This window comes from Protobothrops mucrosquamatus, unplaced genomic scaffold (assembly GCF_001527695.2).
Source record: "Protobothrops mucrosquamatus isolate PMUCROS unplaced genomic scaffold, P.Mucros_1.0 scaffold4, whole genome shotgun sequence".
In the NCBI taxonomy this organism is placed as follows: Eukaryota; Metazoa; Chordata; class Lepidosauria; order Squamata; family Viperidae; genus Protobothrops; species Protobothrops mucrosquamatus.
This window is the reverse complement of record NW_015386391.1, coordinates 401253-416594: the sequence shown is the minus strand read 5'-3', so window position 1 is coordinate 416594 and position 15342 is coordinate 401253.

The window sequence follows — 15342 nt, the reverse complement described above, 5'->3', positions numbered from 1 at the left end:
TGCACTTCTGCCAAGCATCCCCCAGCACCTGCTGTTCTGCCACTCCCTCCCCCTGCTGCTTTAATCCACAGCCTACCCACCCACTGCCCCTCCCTCCCCTCGGCCATCAGCTCCTCCTCGCTCAGCACACACACCCTGCCTGGAAACCCTTCAGACGAGTCGGTTGCCAACACTACAGAACCAGGTTGGATCCTGGACTCCCTTGGCCCCAGAAACAGGCAGAGAAGCAGAGTTACAGCCTCCCGTTTGCTAGTTTCTCCTGCAGAGCATCTGTACCCCAGCAGGAGCCTTTAAAGGAGCCCTGACGCGCATGGACCCCCCCCATGCAGTGCTCCCCAGGGCCAATGGGGATTGCAGGAGCAGAGAGGCAAGGAGTGCAGAGCGCCCTGGTTCTCCTCCTCCTCCTCCTCCTCCTCCTCCTCCACACCTAAGGCCTGCAGAGGGCTTGCTTAGCCCCAGTTTGAGAGCAGGACAAGGCCACAGCTTCTCATAGGAGCCCCCATGGCTGTTTGGCTTCAGCCCCACCTCCATTATAGAGGACCCCTTCCTTCTCTGGGAGGGTCAGTCTGGATGGCCTGGAGAAAGAGAGCCCAGAGAGGCAGCTCCACTCTCCAGCCCACCCTGCTGGGCAGCAATCTGAACCACAGGATCTCTGTCGCAAATGCCAGGGAAGTGAGAGTAGGAGCTGCTGGCTGGGTGGGTGGGGGGGGGCAGAGTGAAGGGCAGCACTCTTCCTTATGCTCAGGGAGGGGTAGGTTTGGGAAAGTAAAGCTGAACCCCTCCCCCCAAGTTCCAGAGGCCCCCACCAGCCTCTCCCCACTAGCCAACAGGGGTCAGTGAGGAAATCACTGGGCGGGGGGGGGGCGATGTCGCCCCAGCAGTGTCTTTCATGCCAGTCCGAGGAAGAGCTCAGCCCAGAGCGGGAGGGGAAGGGGCGGAAGGGAGGGGATCCAGCACTCGGCAGGACCTTTTGAGGAGCAGCCAAGAAGTCACAAAGGAGGGGGGGTGGGGGTGAGAAAGCTGCTCTCCTCTGCACAACCCATGAGCTTCCATCTTCCAGCAGGGTGGGGGCATTATTGCTCCTGAGCCAGGATGGGAGGAGTTGAGACACCCTCCCCCCAACAGCAGCCCTTCCCCACCGTTACCCATAGCAGCAGCAGCAGCACAGAGGCTCTGCTTCCACAGGGCAAGACTAAAAGTGGGTTTGAGTGTGGAGGGACTCCCTCCAGCGTCCTGTGCCCTGAACAACCACTGCTCGGCTGACTCTCCTCTGGTCAACTCTTGGGAAGGCTTCCCCGAAGGGCCTGCAGCTCTTCCGCAGGTGGCCTCTGCCCTTTACTCCTTTATGGAGGGGACAGGAAGGAGCCAACCTGGCCAGATGTTTAGTCTTGAACCGGCATCTGCCACCAAAGGGCACTTGGGGGGTGCTAAACCGAGAGAGCTTGGATCCCTCCTGCCTCTCTTCAGTTCAGAGCCGATCGGAGAGCCCGGGAGGGGGAGAGCGCAGGCGAACGGCTCACTGCCTCAAGGAAAAGCCCACCCCTCAACCAGACACCCTCCCCGTCCCAGGAGGGCCGCGACCCACGGAGGTCCCGCCAGCTGTCACCGATGCTCCCTGTCAACAGATCAGCTCCGAAAATGCGGGGAGGCCGAGAGGGGCTGGGCCCTGAAACCGAGGGGCAGCCTGGCAGCTAATCAAACGGATGCCTCCGGCCTGCAACTGGGCCACGAGGGGGGGAGGACTGCCGAGCTCCTTTGCGCCCCCTCCCCACCCCTCCTGGCCTCCAGAGAAGCCCCACCCGGTGCCCGCATTGGGCCCCATCGCCCCTGCCAGCCTGACCGCTCCGGCGGGGCCCGAGCGGGCGGCGTCCCATTCGCCCAGGTGGGCCAAGCGCTGCCCTCCCCCCCCTCGGCCTCGCCACCTGCCTCCCGAGCGCGCCGCTTCCTGCCGCCGGACGCCGCCGGGACGGGCGAGGGCGCTCCGCCTCTCCCCGCGGCGCACTCACCAGCCGGGCCCTCCGCGCGGCGCTCGACCTCTCCGCGGGCAGGATCATCCCGAGCCGGCAAGCGGCGGGCTGGCTGACCGGCTACGCGACGGGTTTCGGCGGTCCGGTGGCGGCGGCGGCGGCGGCTCCCCCTCCTCCTCCTCGCTCCGCAGCGGGCTGCGCGCTCTGCCTCCGGCGTCTGCCGGATGGGCGGGTGGGTGCGCCCTCATGGCAGCCCCACCCTGGGGAGGGGTCCGGCCAGAGAGGCGGCGGCGGCGGCGGCGACGCTGGCGTTTGGGGAGCTCCGCCCGGCGCTGGCCGCGGCAAGCCCGCCCAGGGTTGCGGAGGGCGACCGGGCTGGTGGGGTAGGTCGGTCCCGTCGGCCGAGCCCCTGCAGGTGGACGGACCCGCCCCGGGTGGGGGAGGGCAGGCGCGCTAAGGGCCGGCCGGGGGTGGGTCCCCACCGGGACCGTGTGCCAAAACTTGCTTCGCAGTCCGCGTTCAGTCGCCAAGTAGGCTAGCGACGAGAACGATCGGCCAAGCCCGCGCGCGGCCCTTTGGCTGCTTTGCCCGTGCACTTCCCGACCGTGTGGATGCTCAGCACCGGCGCCAGGGAAGATCCATCTCGCGCCAAGACCTCAGTGGCCGCTTTACTGGACGGACAGGCGCCCCGCGAGAGAAGCGGGTCCAAGAGGAGCGAGCCCCCCTTGCCCACTTCGCGCTCATTGCGCCGCCCCCAGTTTTGCTCGGCCGGGAGGGACATCGCCCCCCGGGGCCCCCTGCCTGCCCCTCCCCCCTCCATACAGCAAGTGTCACCAGGAGACCTATCGCACAAAAACACCCAGGCCGCCTCTCCCTCCCGGCCCTCCGGTGTGGCGGGGGCGGGGGGGGGGAGGCCTGGAGAAGGGTGCCCGGCCTCCGCTTTGACGTGAGCAAAGGAAAGCCTGAAGGGGCCCTGCCTCGGGGTGGGCTATGGGTCCAGTCTGCAGCTGGTAGTGGCTCTGAAGAGGTTTGTGGACTTTGCTTTCAAGCTGTTAGTCCAGCTAACCCCACCAACACCCTCTTCTTCTCCCGGCAGGAACCCCAGGTGCAGCAGGAAGCAACCTGGGCAGGGGTCTTTGCTCCTGGTGATGCCGGTCATCCTCCCTGCAACTTTGGGGAGCCCACCAGGTCCCTGCAGGGGCTGCAGCAAGAGGCACCGCCCAGCCTTGGCTTCCAGTAGCCCACTTGGCATTGGTAATCTCACCCCCTCCCCTCAAAAAGGCATCCAGTTGGAAGAAAGAGCAGCTGCTAGACCTCAGGTTCTCTTCCACCTGGAGAAAGAGAAGCCCCCAGAGAATGAATCGTAGCCCCCTCCCCCATTATTCCTGCTTTTCAAATGTCTGGAAAAGCTGTGGGCAAGTGCCTGGCAGAGCCAGAGATGAGTTAATCTTTTAACTGGCTGAGGGTGAAAGCAGAAAAGAAATCAAGGCATCTCTTGTAGGGGGTGCTCTGGGTAGACCCCCCGCAGGGACACTGTTCCCAAGGCTTTGGCACCTCGCTGTGCAGGAGCCTCCCTTTTCTACCTGCTTAAAGGGGGGGGGGACAGTGAATGGAACCGGATCTGTCCTCTCCTGAGGAGAGCCAGAATGCCCTGATCCCCCAGAAGAGGGACATTCTGCACAGCTTGTGCCCACAGGTGGTTCTGGGAATGCTGTGCCAAGATGCCAGGTAGCTGGGTCCTCCACAAATGTCACGCAACCCCTCCCCAAGAACCCAGGGCTTTCCTTCCACCTGTGAGCCCCCATCTGAAATTAGTTGTCCTAATTTAAACAGCCCCTGGCTGAAACCCTGGTTAGATTTATCCAGGAGGAAAATACTGGGCAGCAGGGCCTGTCCCCTCGCCCTCTTCTGCTCTGGCCTTATGCAAAGTGCTGCACCATTGGTGCAGCTGCCAAGCTGTGCCTGATTCTGGAGGCCAGGCCGCTCTTCCAAGGACAGCCAACACCGAGGGAACAGGAGAGCAGAGGGGGGGCAGGCCAGCTGGCACCCGGGCAAGAACCCTGGCAGGCTCCCCTCCCCCAACTCGCCTCCACCCAGGGTGGACAGGCAATTCCTGCCTGCTTGGGTGAAGCTGCACACCAGCCCCCGCCCTGCCCCAGGCCAATCACTGGAGGAGCAGCCCCACCCCTCGCAGCAGGCGGCCTCCTCCCCAGAGAGCAGAGGGCGTGGGGAGGGAGGCAGCTGAATGGGCTGGATCACATTCTTCCAGCCCTGAAGTGTGTGTGTGTGTGTGTGTGTGTGTGTGTGTGTGTGTGTGTGTGTGTGTTGGGGGGCGGAAAGGGGGGGGAAGGCAGGAAAATCAGGCAGGTCTAATTTAGGAGGGGGACTCTCCTTCTTGGTGGGAGGAGGCTCTGGGCAGGATTCCCATCTTCCTGTGCCAAGAGGACCCCCTGCCTCCCACTCTGGTCTCAATCACAAAAGGGCAGAACTCCCACCTGCAGCTCCCCAACCCTCTGAAAACCCGGCTGTGAGGGTCCCCACCATTTGGGGGTGGGAATGGCATAGAAACTTTAGATTTTACTCAAATACAAGCTTAGCCCTGCTCGAAAAGAGAGGTTGACCTTCCCTACTGGAGAAGACCTAGGTGACCCCAACTCCCATCTCTCTTTGGCTGCATCTCCTGAAGGCCAAAGAGGTCACCCCCTCGGGAAGGAAAGAGTCAAGATTCCAGGGGCGCATTGGGCGGCCCCGCCCTCTCCTGAAGCCGCTGTGCTGGAAGAAGAGGGGGAGGTTTCTATGCTGCCCCCCTGGAGCAACCGGAAATCCACTCCTCCCCCTCCCCCTCCGCCTCCTGGAGTCGGCTTCTCTGTGTGAAATGAAGGCTTCTGTGCTGCTCACACACACACACACACACCCCCTTGCAGGGCCAGTGCTTGTATTCAGGAGTGGGCTGGGGGTGTGGGGCAGAAACTGCCTCTGCCACTCCTGCCTTTGCAGCAGATTTCCCAGCCTGACAGGGAGTCTTCCCCTCAGGGCTATCACAGGCACTCGAGGGGTCCAGGAATAACCCAACCCTTTTTTCACCAGCAAAACAATTGTTTGGATACATGTGCAAAAACGTTGCAGACACCAGCAAATGTCCCTTCCTGGCACAGGAGGGGCAAAGGGTGGCCTGGATGCCCAGGCAGAGCCCCAGGGACTCTCTCAGGCCAGGGGCTGACCTAGAACTCCCTCAAAGGGGGCCGGGAGGGCCCTTTCTCTTCGCAACTGGGAACGGGGGTCCACTCTTTGCGTACCCCTTCCACGGCCTGCAAGCTGGTGGGCCAAAAGGAGGAGGCTGGCCAGCCCCACAAGCCCCCGAGGCTCCTCTGAGCTTGGGACCAGAGCCGCCAACAAACAAGAAGCCGTCCGGCCAGGGTAGAACAAGAAGCTTCTGGGGACTCAACTTTTGCCACGGGGGGCCCCCGTCACCCCCATATCCAAAGAAAAGAAGCAGAAATGGCTTGCAGACTGAAAATCAGGCCAACACTCTTCCAGGCCTGGAGAAATAAATCCTGGAGAAAGGACGGGAACAACACTCCCTCTTTTTCTCTCTTCCTATCCTAGGCTAGTGGTAGACTACTTCCCGATATGGAGGTTTCACTTTCAATCCCAAGCATACCTGCTGTTGTGCAATGGTAAAAGAAAAAAGTCACCACCTTTTCTTTTAGAGAGCCACTGAAGTGAGGGGTCTCCGTGTTTTGCAACAGTGGGTTTCAGTTTTCTCTTCCAAAGGTCTTCTCCCTGTTGCCCAGACAGAAGAGTTCCTGCTTCCCCTTTTCCCATATAACCAGAAGACCCATGTTGTACTTCCATTTCTGACACTGAGAGCTTGGCCCCTCTCTGCGAGGGTCATCTGGCCTGCTCCCTTCCATAACCAAAGAGGGCCTCATTCAGGAACTGGAGCTGCCCCTCCCCGCATCCCAGCAGTGGGATGAAGAGGAGGGCACAAAGCACAGCTGCCTTGGCTGCCCTGAAAATGGGGGAAGCCCCCCCCCAGGAAGGATCCACCCAGCCACAGAGGCAAGAGCCGCAAAAAGGGGCCGTGCTGCCAGGCACAAGAGGGCACAGACAGGCGGTGGCCACTTGGTACCACTCCAAAGGAGGCTGCAGTGCCTCCCTATGCTATTTTGTAAGCAGTAGCAGGGATTCCCCTCACCCCAGAAATCCTTACGGGGGGGGGGGAGGGAGAAGCCAGCCTCCTCAACTGGGGCCAGCACATCCCCTGTGGTCTCTCCCACTGAACCAGAGAGCTGGCACCACTGGTGCCCGTCTCCAACATCTCTGGCTACCCTTAAGGGAGCCACACAAGAAGCCAGGAGCTTTCCCGGATTCATTGCAGGCTAGAACTTTAGCCATAGGGGCTGAACGAGCTGTGGCGGTCTGAAGTGCACAAAATACCAACACACGGATTTCAACAAACAAAGAAGACCATGCTTTACTGCTGGGTGACCACGGCATTTGGCTAGAGATTAACAAAGAGGGTTTGCAGAGGCACCAGCAGAAGGCCCCAATCCCACAATCCTGGCTGGAGACACGCCCCATGCCAGTTACACATTAACTTCCACCACCAGCAGGGCACAAACCTGGCTTTACTCTCCAACGGAGGGCCTGCCCTCTGTTGGCTTCAGGGCCAGGAAGGGGTCTGGAAAGGGGACAAGGCAGGGATGGAGATAAAAGCCCCCAACGTCAGGCACCTTGCACTGTGGGAAGGGACAATCTGCTTTCACACGTACCTTAATATTTCATTGGGAAAAGTCATCCTATCTGAGAGCTGCGTGGGTCAAAGCAATCCCCGTGGCTGCAGCCGATGAGCTACCATGCCATGCCTCCCTGGCCACCCATTTTTCATGGTCCTCGCGAGGACGGCTCACACACAGCGCAGAGCGAAGTGCCAGGGACCAGGGGCAGAGCAGAGCCCCGAGGACAGATAGGATGCCAGCAAATGGGGCACGCTAACCCAATTGCTGAGAGAGCCACCGGCAGAGAGAGGGACATCTCAGGCCTCTGCTGAATGGAGACTGGCCTTGACCCCTCTCGGCTGAGGAAGCACCAGGGAGACTCTGCCCTTCCACTGAACAGTGGGAGAAAACCCAGAACAAGCCCTTCCTGGGCCCCCACTCTTGGCCAAATCTTTGAACAGGAAAGACCTCCCTCCCCCCAGGCAGAAAGCAGCCCTCTCATGGCCCCACTGGGGATTCTGAAAGGAGCCTGAATCCTTTCCTTCTGCTCCAAAGACTGCCAAAGTGCCAAGCAGACCCCATCCCCACTGACTGCTCCCCCCACTGCTGATCTCCTGCCGACATGAAACGTGGCCCCAACCACGGTCCTTCAACAAAGGAAGGCTCCACGCTGCAGAGGCCACGCACAAGGGGCTGCTCCTGAAAAGCTGCCCTCAGCAGCAGAGCCCACATTCCCACTGGTGGGTTTCCGCAGCAGACAGAGGAGCCCCCCTTAACCGGGGGGGGGGGGAGAAGAAGGCTCCTCCACTGGCAAGAACCCATCCAGAGGGAGCAACCACTGGACAGCAGCTCGAGCTGGGCCTGGATTAATACAAGGGGAACTGCCTGGTGACGCCCCGCCCCACCCAGGGCCGAGGGACTGGCTGCCGCGCCAGCCAGGCTCACAGCAGATGGGAGGAGGGCGGCTCCCCCCATCCTGAGCCCGGCAAGGCGGAGCCCCAGATACCGCCTGGCTGCGAGGGACACACCCAGCCGCTCTGCTGTCCACACCTCCTGCAGGAATTTCCTCCTGGCCCAGCCCTGCCCTGCTCCTCCGCCAAAGGAGACGCTGGCAGGCAGACGCAGATGGCACTGAGAGGCAGGGAGGAGGCAGGTGGCCAAGCCTGTCGGCACGGTTGCCTAGAGAACTCACACGCCCAGTGGGGCAGGACCAGCTCTGCGTCCCCTCCACTGCTAGGAGCCCAGCAAAGTCATTGGGCACCTGGCAGGCAGGCTGGCTGGCAGGCAGGCAGGCAAGCTCTGGGCCCGGTGGCCCCTGGTGAGAAAGGCAGCCCCTCAGTGGTGGCACCTGCACACAAACCTTGGAAGGTGGCAAACTCCCTCCTCTGCCTTCTGCTTTTAGTACTAGGCTGATTGCAGAGGTGAGCTGCTCTGTCTTATTGTCCAGCTCAGCTGGAGAGGAATTCTGGACACAAATCTGGACAGAGAGATTGGGGGCCCAGGACTTTGAAGGGCTCTCTCATCCGAACCCTCGGGTCTCTCTGAGAGGAGAGAGGTCCCCAAGGTTGGAGTGGGAGGTTTTGCAATCCAGCAGAGGATCTGAGGATCTCCCTCCTTGCCCACAAGAACAGAAGTGAAACCATGTACAGTAAAGCAAGCAGGCAGCCCCCCCGGGGGGGGGGGATCAGGCTCACCGTGGTGTGTCACTGGTTGCACTCAGGAAGCAGGGATCAAAGGAAAAAAATGCAACCGGCTTACTGAATTTAGTGCAATTGATAGAACTGATCTTGATTCTTTCCACGTCTGTCACATTAACAAAGGCAACGCAATGGAAGACTCTCAGAGCTTTGAGGCTGCCCAGGACCTCCAGGGCTGCTTGCAAGGGGCACCTCCCAGGTAGGCTGGGCTGGGGGCAGAAGCACCAGGAGCCACTCAGCTGCAAGGCTTCCCCAACAGCTCCAGGCAGAGGCAGACATGCCAATTCTCCTGGCACGCTTGGTCATGCCAGGGCACTTTTGCACCCAGCACCAAAGGTCCTGCCACCATAATGGTCCCTCTCTTCTGCCCACTGATGCTTACAGCCTCTACCCCCCCCCAGGCCACCCATCCTGCTCAGCCATGCTCAGAAGTGGAGTGGCAGAATGCCCACGGAGGGGTTCTAAAGCAACAACAGCTGAAAATTACCCCCCACACACACACACAACGTGTGTGTTGAGGGAGCTTGTCTCATCTTGCTTAATCTACTTTGGAAAAGGAGCCCCGGCCAACTGCACTCAGCTCCCAAATTAAAGAGTGGGGGGGACAGAAGGGTCTCTTGAGGGAGAACCCTGGAGGACCCCTGCTGATCGCCTCCTGCCTGGCCAGGCACAGTTTTCTTGGCTTCCTGGGGAAGGTGTGTGAAGGAGCAGTTGCTAAGCAACTACAGGACACCTCCAGAGATTGGGGGGGGGGGGGAGAAAAGAAGATTCAGAGGCTACAACTGCTGCAGTTGCTGCTGCCTCCCTCCTGGAGGGGGGCATGCCAATTCCCAGCCCCTCCCTTCCCCCACGCCTCCCCGCCCCTGCCTGTAGCTTCTGAAGCTATCCAAAGCTAAGGCACCCAGGGGGAGGTGGGGGGGAGGCAAGTACTAGAAGTTGCCAAGCAACCCCTCCCAGCCACATTCCAGAACTGCAGGGTGGCGGCCCTGGGCTGCCAACGGGGCAGAGGAAGAGGAGGGCTCTCTCCCACCCTGGACCACGGAGAACCCCTGCTGGCCAGGAGCCAACCATCATCATTCGGAGGAGGCTGGGGGGGTGGGTGGCAGGAGGTAAAAGAGAAAAGCCACCAGGACCACAAATCTACCCAAACACCATTGCAAAACAAGGAATATTTTGTACTAGTCAGCAGCGCTGTTCTCCCTCCCCCACCCCAGGTCCAACCCTTGCACCCCCAAAAGCTGACTGGTCAGCCGGAAAATGTTCCCCTTTCCTAACTCCTGCAGGGGGGGGTGTCGTTCCAGATCAGAGGCCAGCCCCCTCCCTCTTCCATGCATCCGTCAGCAGCTTCAGCCGACAGGGGGATGGATGCCCTGAGGAATCGGGAGGGGAGCACTGCCCACCTCTGGGAATTTGAGACTGGCAGCAATAGGAAATGTGAGTGCCAGCCCAGCCCAGCCCCGTAGCCTCCCAACAAATGCTTGCCACCGACTCAGCGCCCTCCCGTACAGGCAGCACATGCGCCGCTAATCCATGGCACCCCATTGAAAGCCACTCCACTTGCAGCTCTCGTGGCCTCCAGCATCAACCTTGACTGGGCTTTGTCGCCTTCTTTGGCTCCACAACTTGAGGCTTGCCAGGAGGAATTACCACATCACCTGAGGGGTCTTTTGCCACCTTCCCTTCCCCACCTTGAGCAGCGAATCAAGAAGTTGCTGCAAGTGACAAACAGAGAAGCTTTTGTTTAATGTCTGCATTTATTATTTTCAAGCACTGGGATATGCTGATGGTTGTATGGTTGTACTAGAAACCGAGAAACCTATTGTGTGATTCTGTGGGAGAAAGAGAAATCAAACAACGGCGACAAAGAATGCTGGTCTGGCAAAGGAGGCCCCCAAGGACTGTTGTTCTGCAGCAGAAGCCCCCACCAATCCTCAGCAATGCACCCCAACAGAGCCGTCCCAGCAGTGGGTCCCGCCCATCTGCTCCCCTGGCCAACAGCGCCTGCTCTGCTCCAGAGGAGCAGTGGGGAGCCCATGCCCATCGTGGAGAATGGCTAACCCAAGGGGGCACCCCATTTTCTGGCAACCTCTCCATAACCCTGCTCCCAGCCTTGTCAAGTGTGGAAAAACCCAGAGTCCCACTCCGCCCAGCTGCAGGCTGAGCTGCTCAGGGCTGCCTCTGCATGCCGGGCCTCGTGTTACAGGGCCAGCCCCCTAAGGGGCATGTGGAGGATATGTGGCCGAGCCATCCAGCTGGCAGTGTCATCTGCAAAGGAGGAAGAAATGCACTGCCCTCTACAGAAGACCTTCTGCCACCCCTCAGCCTTGTACCCCTTCAGAGCAGGAGCCTGTTTTTCCCAGGGCACCTTTGTTTAGCTGCAGGCGGCACCTTCCAAGGATGCCCCCTGGGTGCCACTGGGCCTCAGCAGGTGGCCTCACTCGCAGCACCCGCGCTCGCCAACCCACTTCCTCCCACACTGGTGAAGCAACCAAGACGGAAGAGGGCTGGGGGCGGGTGTCTCTCATTCAGATCTGAAGGCAGCTGCACTGAACAGGAAGGGGGGGGGGTCCCTGGGAAAATGTCCCGCTTCTAACGCCATCCTGGCTGAGGGGCCGTTCAAGCAGTGCTTGGCTGGAAGAGCTGCATCCCAGGGGTGGCAAGCCAAGCCTGTCCAGAGGGCACCCATTGGTAAGGCTGGGCTTGTTCTCAATTATAACATCGTGCCAAGAGGAGGGGGCACTGAATGGCGGAAGGCCCCTCTCCCTCACGGATTCCTCCTGGGTGGCCCCAGTGCTCCCAGCAACCAAGAGCCTTGCTGCTGAGCATCTGTGAGACTGACCGCCCCCACCCCAGGTGGCCAGGCTGGGCCTGCAGCCAGGCTGGGAGGCCCCCCAATGCCCCCCCCCCGTTCAGAAGGCGGAGGATGGAGCCATCACTTCCTTTTTCCCAGTCTGCAAGAAACAACAGTTCTGGTGGGCAGGGGAGGGAAGGGAGGGGCTACTCAAAAGGAAAAAATGGCCCCAAAGGGTCCCCAAGCCTCGAGCGGCAGAAACTCCCCAAAGCCACTCAGGCCACAAGTAGGCCAGGCTTGATGGAGGAGCTTCCAGCCCTGGATGGACATGGATGGTCAGCCTGTCCTCATCTGAGGTGCTGCTTCCAGCAGGCCCAGTTCTCTAGGAAAATGACCCCTTGGACGCCCCTTTTGGCCGAGCCATAGGAGCATCTGACGGGAAGAAGGTTCCTATGCACCCAGAGGGGCTGAATGGCAACTTAGGCTCCCCCCACCCTCTGAATCTTCTCTGAAATCCCCCTGCTCTGTATGAGCGACACCCCCCCAGTGTCACCTTCAGTGAAAGGCAAGTGGGGGGAGGAGTTCACCAGCAGGGCAGCTTCCCTCGGGATCAGAAGACCCCACGCCCAGATTGTGCTCATCCACCTGGAATATTCACAGCTGAAAACCAAGAGATCTGCTCCTGTGCACTGGCGCTCTGCTTACTGGGCATGCAAGGGCTCTGTGGGTACCAAACGGGGCAAGGGAAGCCTGTGGAGGAGGTTGGGGTGCATTCTACTGCAGGGTAGAGGGCGTGGGATGGGCACAGGGAGCAAGCGAGGCATAAGCAGTTGGATAACCCCAAAGTAGAAGAAGCAGCAGGAGAAGCAGCAGAACCTCTGCATGGGTGGATCTAGACCGGAGGAATCTGGCAGGGGGAGCCCAGAGCCGCACTCGGCATCTCTGCCAAGATCCGGCCGCCCCAGGCAACACCGAGCCTGCCGCCTTCTTCCCACAGCTAACAGCCACGGCCGGGTTAGATGCTCGGCCAGGACCTGCCAGTCTTGAGCCAGAGCACAGTTCCAGCCACGTTCCCCACCACCCTGCCTGAAAAACAGGTTCTGGGCCCAGACGCCCCAGAGGTGGCCCAGCCCTGCGGAAGAATGAGGCAGCCCCTGAGAACTAAGCTGACCCAGCTCAGAGACTGTCATCTCGGAGCTGCTGCCAGCCCAAATGGATTCCGGATCCTTTTTCACATGTCCCAGGGCAGCTAAGCCCTGGCACTGCGCACAAGCCTTGGACCTGCACCTGGCACTCGACATCTCTCCAGCCATCTTGGGTGCCTGTAAAGGTCGGCTGCTCCAGAGATGCTGTGGCCTCCGGCTCTGGGGCGGTGGCTCTGGGCAGCCTCCCTGTGGAGGTCCAGGCAGCCAAGGGGTGCAAGAGGAGCCCCCTCTGCCCCACAGCTGGCAGAGTCACTCCTTCGATTTATAGCCTCCCCACTGCCTGACCCTAAGCATTCATGACAGCTAAAAATGAAGCAGAGAACAGAAACAAATAAAATTAAAGGAATTAAAGCCTCTCCTGAAAAGGCCTCCACTGCCAGGCAGCTGTGCAGCAGAGGGCACCCCTTCCCACTGGCAGAGCGCATGGGGGGGATATCACTCAATCACAGAAGGAAGAACCAAGAAGGGACAGAAGCCCAAGTGTCAGCCAGATACCATCTTGGGACAACGGGGTGTGTGGGCTTCCCCTCTCCCTCCCTCTTTTCAGGCAGACCACCACTGGGGCGGTTCCCCCTGCCTGCCCCCCCTCCAGGCACATCCTTCCTGCTCACAGCTGCGACCTTCCAAGCATCTCACTGGCTCTGCTTCCCAGCGCTAGAGGGAGGCAAGGCCCAGGAGGGGGGCAGGGGGAGGCAGTTGAATGTGCCAACTGCAGGCTGTCCCCGCGGTTCCCCCTGCACAGCTAGGTGGGACAGAAAGGATCCCCTATCGAGGGGGGGGGGCAGGTTGCACCTCTGCTGTGTCCTGTTAGAAAAAATGGGTTTCTGCAGAAAGTCCCCCCCCCGCCAGATACCCAAAGCAAGCAAGTAGGTGAAGGAAGGGGGCTTTCTCTACCGCTGCCAGAATTCCCATGTTTGGGCTGATGAACTTGTTCCCACAATCGCCTAGGAGTTGCTCTGGCCCCAAATGCTGGCTGTGTGGCTTCTTGTATCGGGAAGAGGACTCAGGCAGGAACAGTCCAAGAAGCCTGGAAGCTCTTTCACAATCTTTAAAAGCAATACACACACCGCCCGCAACTACTCATGGTAGAGAGACAAAATACATCTCACGAAGCCCCCAGCCTCCAAACGACAGCTAGCTAGGAGGGCAGCCTGCACCCACTGGAGCGGGGTGCAAAGTGCCGGAAGAGGATACCTCCCCCATCTGCCTTGACCCAAATTTTGGCAGCCCAGTAGCCTTTGGGGAGCAGCAGGGAACCCCATCCCTAGACAGCAGGAACTGAAACATTGCCACATTTCTTTTTTTGATTGTAAAATAATAGATGGACCACAATGGGGAACAAGCAAACAATACAAAAGCAGGTGTGTCACCTCTCCGGCAGGAGCTGCCTTGGCTGCCCGTTTGCTTCTGGGGCCAATTCAAGGTGCTGGTTGTCACCTTTAAAGCCCTANCGGGGAGGAAGGGAATGCTATGGGGCCCCTCCCCTAAGGAGGTCCATTGAGGGGACCAAGAAGTAGGGCCTTCCTCCCTATGGAGCATCATCCTCGTGGAGGTTAGACTGGTCCCCACTTTGACGCTCTTTCGGAATGGCCCAGGAGACCTGGTTTTGCCAACAGGCCTGGGGAGCTCAGAGTGGGATGGAGCCCATCAAGTGTCTCATCTTACTGTGTGTTGTCACCACTATTTTCTATACTGGGTTTTTACTTTTTGCAGGCCACCCAAAGTAGCTCAGAGCGAGTGGGTGGCCATGTAAATCTCCCAGATAAATAAATAATCAGATGAAATTCTTGAAGACTCTGCCTCAGAGCAGGCATTCCTTTCTGATCCATTCATTTCAGAATGCTAAAACACATTTCTTTTCAAAAGAAGTGGGCATTTTATTGCCTGTCAAAGATCATCTTTCCAAAAGTAAAAAAAAACAAAATTAGAATAAAGGGACATTAACCCTTTTTATTTAGAGAAAGCCACAGAGAGAAGGAACAGGCTAGAGCACAAAAATGGTGCAAAATATTTTAAAATCTTTCCTGCCATTTTAGGCCACGCAGGAGAATTCAGCTCAGATTAGTAAAGTGGAAAATCCCTGGGACTTTACGAGGCAAGCAGGCTAAAGGCACAGTGGACCTTGGGGCTGGGCACAGACCTCAGCTTAGAAACAGTCCTGCGTGCGGACAGCCTGCGGACCAAGCTCCGGGCTCTTCCAGCGTCACAGGAGGGACAGTCCACAGGCCAGCGAGGCTGCAGGCATGACCTAGCATGGTGCATCTCACCTGGCAACTTCCAGATGTCCAGACCAGTGTTTCTCAACCTTGGCTACTCCCAGAATTCCCCGGCCAGTACAGCCACTACCAGTGCTGAGAATTCTGGGAGTTGAAGTTCCTACCTGTGAGGGTGACCAGGTTGGTCCTTTCAAACTGCCTTTGCTTTGCTCTCTGCTGGGATGGTCCAGCAAGCACCTCTGTGCTCCCGCTCCAAGCCAAATCGCCCTGCAGAGTCAGTTGCAAGACAAGACCAGCCGTCTTTCTATGTGACGCTCATCTGGACAAGTGGCCAGAAGGAGGTCAGCTTCTCCTGCCAGTGAGCCAGCCGGAGGAGACCCCAGAGCCACTCAGCAACTGGGGGAGGGGCAAGGCAGCTTTTCTGTTGTCCAGGCAGGGTAGATGCTGGGCGGAGCCGAGGGAGGAAGTCAGGTGGGACTGCAGGAGCAACACCCACAGACTTCCTGGCCCTCCTCAAGAAGCAGGAACCACAAGCTGGCCTCCTCTTCAGAAGGTGTCTGCAAGGCACAAACTTCGGCCTCCTCCGTACTTCTGGAAAAGACGGCCCAAACCCTTCCGGGAGTATCCCACAGATCCAAAGACACGCTGCTCAAAACAGACGGAAAGCCTCTAGATTCAAGGACGACATTCGCCTGCAAGCAAGAACAGGCAGAGGGATGGAGGAGAAAGCGGAGCTGGGAAGGTG